At 39.4% G+C, this 10,600-nt stretch overlaps 1 long non-coding RNA gene across 1 annotated transcript; it reads left to right on the top strand.

Annotated features, from left to right (window-relative positions):
* Positions 1-528: 528 nt before the first annotated feature.
* LOC117674157 (uncharacterized) lies at positions 529-5,172 on the top strand. The gene is made up of 2 exons (XR_004593718.3): positions 529-697; positions 5,039-5,172. It is a non-coding gene; the product is annotated as an uncharacterized LOC117674157 (long non-coding RNA).
* Positions 5,173-10,600: the final 5,428 nt, after the last annotated feature.

Raw genomic sequence — 10,600 nt, 5'->3', positions numbered from 1 at the left:
ATAACATCAGATTATTAATACACCCACAGTTTTTTATTCAGAACATGTTCATTTCTACCACTCTCCCAGTTCTATCTCAATTACTTCTCATTTTCTCCAAAGAAAAGAACACAAATTCCCTAAAAAGGAAATAAAAATGAAAAGTTAATCTGTAAGTGAAGAACTGGAATTTGTTGGCATATGGAAACCAGAGGGTAAAAAGATTTTGTTTTCTTGTTATCAATTCAGTTTTTATAGTAATAAAAGGAATAGTTCTTATGCCCCCATGGGAGGCCAAAAAGACATATGATAGTTGTAAAAGGAAATGTAAAACAATATATCTAAAATTTGGTTTCCTTTGGCTTTCTAGGCATGGAAATATGGCTCCATTCTTCATTTAAGTTCAAAGCTTCTTCAGGGACATTAAGGAGGCAAATGACTATATTATCAAATGTCATAATTTACATAATTTACATACCAGGCATTATGACACAAGCATGTAACTGTTGTTTGAATTATGATATGCATAAATTAAACACTGTTGTTCAGTCCTTTAGTCACTTTTAAGTCTTCATGAGCCAATGGACATCATTTAAGCATGAAAAAGAGCTGTGGTGGTGTAGTGGTTGGAATGCAGTATTGCAGGCTAACTTTGCCCACTGCCAGGAGTTCGATCCTGATGGAGGTCAAGATTGACTCAGCCTTCCATTCTTCCAAGGTGGGTAAAATGAGGACCCAGATTGTTGGGGGCAACATGCTGACTCTGTAAACCACTTAGAGAGGGCTGTAAAGCACTATGAAGTGGTATATAACTCTAAGTGCTAAGTGCTATTGCTATTATCAGTAAGTGCTTCTTTGAGGTCTTGTGAGCACATACTAGCCATACTGTCTGCCTGATTTATCTTGCTTCCAGTTTCTCCAACCATCAGAATCTTCTCCCATGATTCTTGCTTTAACATTAAGGGTCCATCATATTAACTTCTGTTATCAGTGCTTTGTTATCAGTGAGCAGTTTGGTTTTATTTCATCTAGAACAGAATGAGATCCTTGAGATCCAAACTATTTTCAACCATTTTCTGCAGCAATGTGATTAAAAGGCATTTTTTTAAAAAAAAATCAGCTTTCCTGATTATCTACCTTTCACACTCAAATATTACAACGGAAGAACTCACGGTCTTGACAGTATGTACCTTAGTTGTAAGCATGTTTCTTACATGCTTTAGCATTTTGGGTACGGTTGGCTATGGAACCATTCCTGTGAATTTCTGAGCCTAGGATTTTTTTTTTAAAAAAAAATGAGCTAAGGAAAAGAGAAGTACAGTATCCACTAGAGAACAAGTATCTGTAAATATTCTAGCATTTTAAAAAAAAGAGTGGTTATCAGTTATGTATTCATTTACAAGCATTTATTAGCAAGTCCACTGCATCCTTTTAGATCTGTTCCAGATGGTTTGATCACCCTCTACAACTGATTTTACAGTTTGGGCAGATATAGAAAAAACACAAGCAGGAAAAACTCCATTATAAAGTCCTCTTGAACAATGTTGAATATAGCTCATTTAATGTTAAAGGTTACTGGAAAGCAACCTTTCCTTGTTCTAACTCTATTTGAAGTCCTGCCAAATGACACCTTTCATTTACTTGTTTTTAAACTTGGAACAAACTAAATGTGCCAAGAGATAGAGTTTAATTGAAAAAAAAATTCTTGAGGCATGAATTTGTATTATAATTAATAGTAATTTAGATGTCTTTCCTCTAGAAGCACAAGGTAATATACATAGCTTTATCTTCTTGGCGATCTAAAGTCATCCAATTTTTTTCTTGGCTCAGGATTGATATTAACCTGGATTTCTCTGGTCCTAGTCTAATACTTTAATCACTATCCTCCATTATCTCTCTCGTGCAATCATTTTAGTATCCCTATATTCCAGATTAAATTGGGAATGCACTTTCCTAAAGTACATTCTCTCCTTTGTGCAGAGATCTGAAGAAACTTCAACCTGTAGACATAGTATGGTCATGGTTGGAAGAGATAAGCATCATTTAATTGCATGTAATATACGATATAATATAATTTCATATAATATTAAGTTATATCACATTTACTATATGGATGAGTTTGACTTGGAAGAAGTCCTTAAAGTCAGTATCACTAAAATAAATAAATATTTTATTTTCAAAACTATAGAAACAAAGATAGGACAGCAACGAAAAAACATTTGGAAGCCTAAGAAAACTTGTTCAATGTTTTATGTGCAACACCACCCCCAAGCCAAATCTCCCTGAGACTTAGATTTACTATCTTCACACACAACTACAAGTAATCCTCAATTTATGACCATTCATTTAGCGGTCATTCAAAGTTACAATGTTCCTGAAAAAAGTTATTTATTACACTTCCTCATACTTATGACTGTTCCCCCTGTATCCCCCTGATCACGTGATCAAAAATCTGGATGCTTGGCAACTGGTATGTATTTATAAGTGTTGTAGCATCCCGGGATCATGTCATCACCATTTGCAACTTTCCCAGCTGGCTTCCGACAACCAGAGTCAAGGGGGGAAGATGTGCAGTGATTCCCTTAATAATTGCAGCCAAAATGGTCCCAACATTGGGCATAACTCACTTAACTACCAGCTCATTTAGCAACGGACGTTCTGGCCCCATTTCTGGTCGTAAATCAAGGACTAATTGTAATTTCCAACTAAAGGCTACATTTGCCCAATGAAAGACATTCCAGGGCCCTACTCCTAGTAACAGTAGCTGCAGCCAGGGCAAAAGTTAAACCTGGTTTGATGAAATTTACATTCACGTATGATCAATATGCTTATTGTTACTGTCACAATAATACACACAATCTGGAAAAATGTTTTGAAATCACACCCAGGCTACCAAAGGCCACAAATGGGACTTTGGTGCTTTTAGCTTTTGCCATGCCTGAAACGCATTCCCCATCTCTTTTTAAGAGCTTCTAATGCCTTGGGGGTCCTTAAGTTAACATTGTACATTGTCAAACTTTCTACTCTCACAGCCAATCATGTGATTTAACAAACATTTAATCTGTCTTCTGTCAGGCTAGAGCTAGGGATTAGCAGCAAAGTATATTCAGATGCAATTTGGAAACAAAAGATCCATAGATGCATGTACAGAAACTTTCTCCATGATTACTACTGTCTCATTCAAGTAATGAGAAACAACAATATGTGGGAAAGTGATATTTGACACTGAAATGCTTCTATTAGCTTCCACTCTTGGGACCAGTTCAGAGGATATAAGATTCATTTCAGGTCACCTGTTGGTACGAGCTTCCCCCACTGTCCCATTTCCTCCCCCCTCTTAGAGACGATAATCGCTTTCATTTTGCCACACCATAGTCCTCACGTATCATTTCTCAAGAATGAAGTAATTCAAAGTTGCAAAAATGTAGCATTCTGTAGGAAAATGGTGCTGAATTTCTGACTTGAGAACCGTCAAGCAGGCTCAAGACTTGTATACGTCCCTGGTCCCCCCTCACGCCCCCCCCACACCAGCCAGCCATGGGCATCCCAAATGAAGCCAGAAAACAAATAAAAACCATTTTAAAATGCCTCACAAGTCACTTCCTTTTCCAGAAGTTTCTTTCCCTTCTTTTTCTTAAACTGAAGGGGTGGAATTTGTCATCTTTACACAGCACAAACCTCTGCTAACTCAGGGGCTTTTGGGCTTGGCTCAAGCTGTTCACCCATTTGATAGGTCTTGCTCAAGGACACCAATGTATGACCATTCAAAGCCTCTTCTAATTGCTGGATTATCTGTATTCTATCCTTTTACGTATGAATAAGGAGCGAAAGGAAGAAGTAATGTATTAGAAAGTCAGGGCCACATTGCCCAGAAGAGATGCGAGTGACTGTCGTATTTTTATTTATATGGATTTCAATCAGTGGTGGGTTGCTCCTGGTTCGGTCTGGTTCTATAGAACCGGTAGTAAAACCGGCGGAAGGCTCCACCCACCCACAACAAGGTCATCATGGGTGATTTGTGCGCTCCCGTTATGAACTGGTAGTAAAGGTAAGTGGAACCCACCCCTGATTTCAATGGATGCCCATCTCAACAGGGTGACTCTGGGCAGCTAACAGGAATTCAAATGCAACATGAATACAGTGTATATACTCTGCCACTGTCATAAATGTGAGCCTATTGTCAAGCATCCGAATGTAAATCACATGACCATGGGGATGTTGCAACGGTCATAAGTGTGCAAAATGGTCATAAATCACCTTTTTTCAGTGCTGTTGTAACTTCTAATGGTCACCAAGTGAACTGTTATAAGTCAAGGACTACCTGTAACATATAGGACTCTTAACTAAAATTTACAAAATGACACTATTTCATAAGGGAGATGTTTGCACCACAAACATGCATAGAAATGGACCAAGATGAAGAAGGATCTCTTGGAATACAACTCTATTTTTAATTTGTCAGTTAAAATTCTAAACTGGAATAGTGTGAGACGCTGGATATGCAAGCTTAAGATTGCTGGTTTAAGTATGCCCATGAGGCTTGCTGTCTGGTTAGCAGGATCAACAGAAGAAACAATAAAGCATTTTTTATTAGCCTTGAAGTCGGGCCATTAGGAATTTTTCTTTCCAGGGAAGGGCCCACCCTACATATATTTCATAAATTGACTTCCTCGTGCCCAATCTATTTATACAAAAGAAAGCAAGCAAGAAAATAACTGGGAATATGATGGATTCATTCTTCAACAATGCCGTATAAGCTTCCATCATATTTCAATGTTAAGACATTTTTAAACATAATGGTAAACATTAGGCTTTTTTTAAAAAAAGGATTGTTTTCTGAAAGTGGCGTGAAACTTTCCATTACAGGACAGACTTAGGAATCAGAATTATTATTAGTTTTCACTTGAGAACATGTGTTTGGGTCTTGATTCAACCCATCAGATTCATACATATCTAAAGTTATTGTAATTGGATGCAATTGGGATTATTGTTTCTGATATGTATACTTGCACAAATCCAGGAAACTATCAAAGAGAGTTTACAGTTTTTCTATCCACAGACCTCCTGCCTACCTGCATGCTTGATGAGTGTCAAACCAATCCATAGAAAATTCATAATCATCTACAATCATAGCTAAGAAACTGCTTCATTCAAAAGAGATTCTATGAAGTCCAATAAAAAGTTCAACTGGAACCCAAATGAGCTCCAAGAATATTGCAGAAATAGATTCTGGTCATCCAGGAGAACTTTTAGGTCCAACACAACAAGGCTTGGTATTGGTTCAAACAATGTTGCATCACTGACTGCTTGAAACCGAGGATTTTATAGCTGGTTATTTCTGGACACAGCTACTGGTCATCATAGCCATCTGGCAAAATGAGGGTGTTACTCCTAATCCTCTTTTATTTAACAAGGTTTTTTTTTTCCTCAGGACAGTGTTTCTCTACTTGTTATGACTTGTCATTGGAGCTGGATAATTCCTCAATCTTGTTCTCTTGAGTCTTTGGGCCACTCAGTCACACAGGCATCCTGAACCTAGAATGGAAGTTTTAGACAATCCCTAAATCCTTGGTTCCAGTCCACTATGTCTTGAAACCAGGGATGAAATTCAGCAGGTTCTGACAGGTTCTGGAAACCTGGTAGTGGAAATTTTGAGTAGTTTGGAGAACTGGCAAATACCACCTCTGGCTGGTGCCAGAGTGGGGTGGGAATGGAGATTTTGCAATATCCTTCTCCCAGGAGTGGGGAGGGAATGGGGTTTTTGCAGTACCCTTCCCCTGGAGTGCGGTGGGAATGGAGATTTTACAGTATCCTTTCCCTGGAGTGTGTTGGGGAATGGGGATTTTGCAGTATCCTTCCCCTGGGGTGGTGTGGGGAATGGGGATTTTGCAGTATCCTTCCCCTGGGGTGGTGTGGGAATGGAGATTTTGCAGAATCCTTCCCCTGCCACAGCCACCAAGCCACGCCCACAGAACCGGTAGGGAAAAATTTTGAATTTCACCCCTGCTTGAAATTATCTGCTGTCCTGGAACATCTATATTTGGGTGATTGATTTGGAAATCAATAAGGAAAATAAGAGAAGTTGAAATCAGAACTTTTGCAAAAAATTAGAATTCTATTTCCAATTTTGGAAAAAGTAATCAAGGGATTCTATGGTCTTGGGATAATGTTCTAAGGACCATAAAATTAAAGCCTTAGCTTTTTCTACTTTAAAGGAATGTTGATACATTACATTATAGGGAACCAAATTCCTTTTCACAGACTGAAAATGGCAGAAACTAGAAAAAGATCTAGCTGTTCACTAAGAACAAGATACATATTCCAGATGTGGCATTGGCTAGATATAGTTATGGATTTGCATATATTCAGTTTAATGAAAATTCTAGTACTGTATATCTGCAAAGTTTAGCTAATTATCATTAGACATTTAAATACAATTTATGTTTGTTGCATTATGAATGAAGACCAAACAATATTACCACAGTAAAATGTTTAATAATGATCTGATTTTAATTTCATAAAGAAAAATCAAAACAAGGGAGAAATGTCATATCCATGAACAAATAATCTTGATTTATTTGTCAGAAGTGGAGTTTTTATTCTCGTGTCCGGGTTTATCAACATCATTATTCTTTTTCAATTAAAAAAAAATCAAGCCAGAGAATTTAATAATACCTAGAAAATAAAAATATGTAAAGGTCTTATATGCATTGGAGCTGGTTATATATTGATTTGCTCCTAGAAACGTTTAACATTTATTTCAGTAGAAAGTTTTTTTAAGTGTTCAGAATTAAGGATTTATCAGTATGAATCTGAACTGCTCCAAATCCTGCTAATATTAATCTCATCCACATTTGACTATTTCGCTCATATGCTTTTAATAATTTTCACTTTACCCCCAGCTTGGAAGAACTTAGTGTTGCCAACTCACCACAGCTAACTTGCCATGGGCAACTTGCTTCAGTCAACTCAGTGTGGCCAACTTGCCACAGAATATCTCACTGTGGCCAATTTACCGCAGGACAACTCACTGCAGGACAATTCAACAATTCAATTTAAGTATTTAAAATAATTTTTAAAATATTTTAATTTTTGTCATTCACATTTCATTTTGTCCCTCCTTTTGCATCCCTCTTTAATGATTTTATTCCACTATTTCTTTGATATTAGTATAACTCTTCTCCTGCAATGAGTTATCTGTGCTATGAGTTGGCCGTAGCAAGTTCTCCCACAGTGAGTTGGCCACACGGAGTTATCCTAGACCCCCCCCATCCCATGCCAGCTGGATTAGGGCTAGAATAAGATTTGGGCCGTGATGAAATCTGAACCAGTTTACTACCAGTTCGCTGGCTGCGCATGGGCATTGCGCACCATGTACCAAATGCGAGGTGTGCACGTGCAGTGCACGTCAAAAGGAGGCATGCGGTAAGTAAAACAGCATGCAAGGGGAGGTGATCAGCTGTGGCGCGCAATCCTTTTTTTTTACTTTTAAATGCATTGCTTTTAAAAGTAAAAAAAGAGCCTCTGACGATTGCGCTGCTCAACTGTGATTGTCAGAGGCTTTTTTAAAAACCTTTTAAAAGCATTTTTTCTACAACCACTTTGGCTGAAGAGGTTGTAAAAAAAATGCTTTTAAAAGGCTCTGACGATCCCAGCTGAGTTGCCTGATCGTCAGAGGCTTTTTCTTTTATTTTTAGAAGCTTTTTTTACAACCTCTTTGACTGAAGAGGTTGTAGAAAAAATGCTTTTAAAAAAGCCTCTGATGATCGTGCGGCTCAGCTGGGCATGAGGGGAGGGGAGGGATTTTTGCTACCAGTTCTCTGAACCACCTACCACCATCGCTACCAGATCAGACGATCCAGTCCGAACTGGGAGCATTTCACCCCTGGGTTTGGGGGGAAAAAATAAACATATTTTTGTTGACTAAAATGTTTTGCTATTGGAGCGCACAGGCCCTAGAGCGGATGAAAGCTGCTCCAATTTCCTAATTTTGACCAAAATCTTGAAATCATCATCAAAGAATGCTACATAGTTGCTTTCTAATAAAATGTTGAGATTTCACAGTGAACAATACAAGTTTGGTAACATTCCCTCCTTCTTCCTCTCTCTCTCTCTCTCTCTCTCTCTCTCTCCCTCTCTCCCCCTGTAACCAAATGCCTTTATATTAATGTCAGCCTAAGTTCAATCAATTTTTTCCCCATTCCTTGACAATCTAGAGGAAACATATTAGCGAGTCCACCCTTGGCAGCATTATTTACTCAAGCCTGGCCTTGACAACAAGAAATCTCGATAAAGTGTCTGAATTCCTATAGAGCAAATGAAACAATAAACACAGAAATATGAGGAAGAAATTATGCCCATTAAATACGGAGGGGGGAGGGAATGGGGGAAAGGACTGATGAATGATATGCTGGCTGCTTATTCAACTTGGAAATTTTACACATGATTGAAGCTTTATTTAGTCTAATGAAATGTGCTTCCTGAATATTGCATCTGAGTGACTGCATGACCCAGAGGACAAAGGAAAGTATTATGCGATTAGACTGAGATCATTCGCATTTAAAGTCATTGTGATATGATTTTTTTAAGGTTTTTAATTAGCAGCCAGGGCTTTCATGTACATTGCTGCTTTTATTGCCAGAATTCCCATTCTTGCCCTGCCCTGCGCTCTTTTAAGAAAAGGAAAAGGCAGTAAATACGTTTTTTAAAAATAATTAATAAATTTGCTAAGAACACTGATGACAGTGATGATGATAATAATAGCCACAATATCCCCACAGTCCGATGAGAATTACAGATGCAGACACCACGTTTTTTTATCTGTCAGTGGCACAATTCCTATCTTGAACTTGTTCAGCTTTTGCTGAGAAACTCTTGAAGGATCATGCAAGAGAACTGAAGGTTCCCAGCTGTGAAAATTTGGAAAGGGGGCATTTCCATTCAATTATGCTCTCCCATAAATTTGCTCTTATTACTCTCTAAGTGAATACAAACACAAGCCCTCAATTCTAGATGGTTGCAGAAGTTTAAGAAGGCAACATTCAAAGCAGCAGCTGAATCCCTAGGAATGTAGATATATAGCAGTAGTGGCAATACAATTTTGCATTGTGGTAAATGAAATTTCATTATCCGGAGCAAAAAATATAACTTCTCTTGCTGGATAGGGGTGGGGGGAGTAATTAGAGCATTTTGAAGTTCTGTATAAAATTGGCAATAAGAAAAATATGCCTGACAGTTTTGATTTGTCTTGGGTCAAAGGGACGTAGCTCATAATGGATATGGCATCTGTTTTGTTTCCTCCAGCCAGACATGTTGAAGGAAGAGCATTACATCGGACTAAGGTGAAGGACCTTCTCTGATTCAGGATCTTAAACACAGTTACACAGTTGGAGCCATAATATATCTCAGGCTTTCTGCCACAGGAAACTGAGTGGTATTGCCAGCTTCTGTTTGATGGTCTATGTCAGGGGTGTCAAACTCAAGGCCCGGGGGCTGGATCCAGCCCGTGGGGTATTTAGATGTGGCCCATGGGGCCCACCCTAGAAACAGCGAAGGACTGGCCCACGGTGCTTCTGCTAGCGAAAATGGGCTTCCGAACTCTGCTTTTACTGGCAGAGGGTTATAGGAGGCTGTGGCAGCTGAAAATGGAGTTCGGGAGCCCATTTTCACTGGCAGAGCACTCAGGCCATCCTAGGTGCCCCCGACACAAGTGATGTTGAGCTGGCAACACCCACCCTGGCCACGCCCCCCTCCCCAAGGTCAAACACAACCCTGATGCGGCCCTCAATGAAATCGAGTTTGACACCCCTGGTTCAGTGGTGGGTTTCAAACATTTTTACTACTGGTTCTGTGGGTGTGGCTTGGTGGGTGTGGTGTGGTGGGCATGGCAGGGGAAGGTTATTGCAAAATCCCCATTTCCTCCTGATCAGTTGGGCCTCGGGAGGCGGATAGGGGCAGGGCCAGTCAGAGGTGGTATTGACCGGTTCTCCAAACTACTCAAAATTTCTGCTACCAGTTCTCCAGAACTGGTCAGAACCTGCTGAAACCCACCTCTGCCCTGGATTATGTCAAGCAAATGTTGCTTGAGTGTGGCCCTTGCTTACTCATAACCCAGAGATAGTGAGTAAGTGGGGCAAAATCCTAGGAGAGACAGCTTATTGTAAACTGCTTGTTACTACCCTCTGTGAAATGTTCTCTAATGTCATGGAACTAAGCCTAAAGGGAAAAGCTTCAACCAATAGCCATGGAGGCTGGGATGGTGAAAGTGGAGACTAGAATATGGCAGGTTGTGTTAAACTATTGATGGAAACTAATAAAATCAGCCCCAAAATTCAATGGGGCTGATTCCAGGCAAGTTACACTATCTGGCAACAGCTAAAGTATTCAATGCTTTTGCTCATTCATGTCCGATTCTCTGCCTGGACAAGTCCCTGTAGTTTTCTTGGCAATATTTTTTTCAGAAGTGGTTTTGTATTGCCTCATTCCCAGGGCTCAGAAAAAGTAACTGGCCCAAGAACACCCAGCTGCCTTTATGCCTAAGGCAGGACTAGAACTCAGAGTCTCCTGGTTGCTAGCCTGATGCCTTAAGCACTACGCCAGACTGGCTCTCCCATTCTGTGAT

Source organism: Pantherophis guttatus, chromosome 1 (genome assembly GCF_059756535.1).
Source record: "Pantherophis guttatus breed Tessera chromosome 1, ASM5975653v1, whole genome shotgun sequence".
Taxonomy (NCBI): domain Eukaryota; kingdom Metazoa; phylum Chordata; class Lepidosauria; order Squamata; family Colubridae; genus Pantherophis; species Pantherophis guttatus.
The sequence above is the reverse complement of the archived record's forward strand: the minus strand, read 5'-3'. Positions and strand labels throughout refer to the sequence as shown.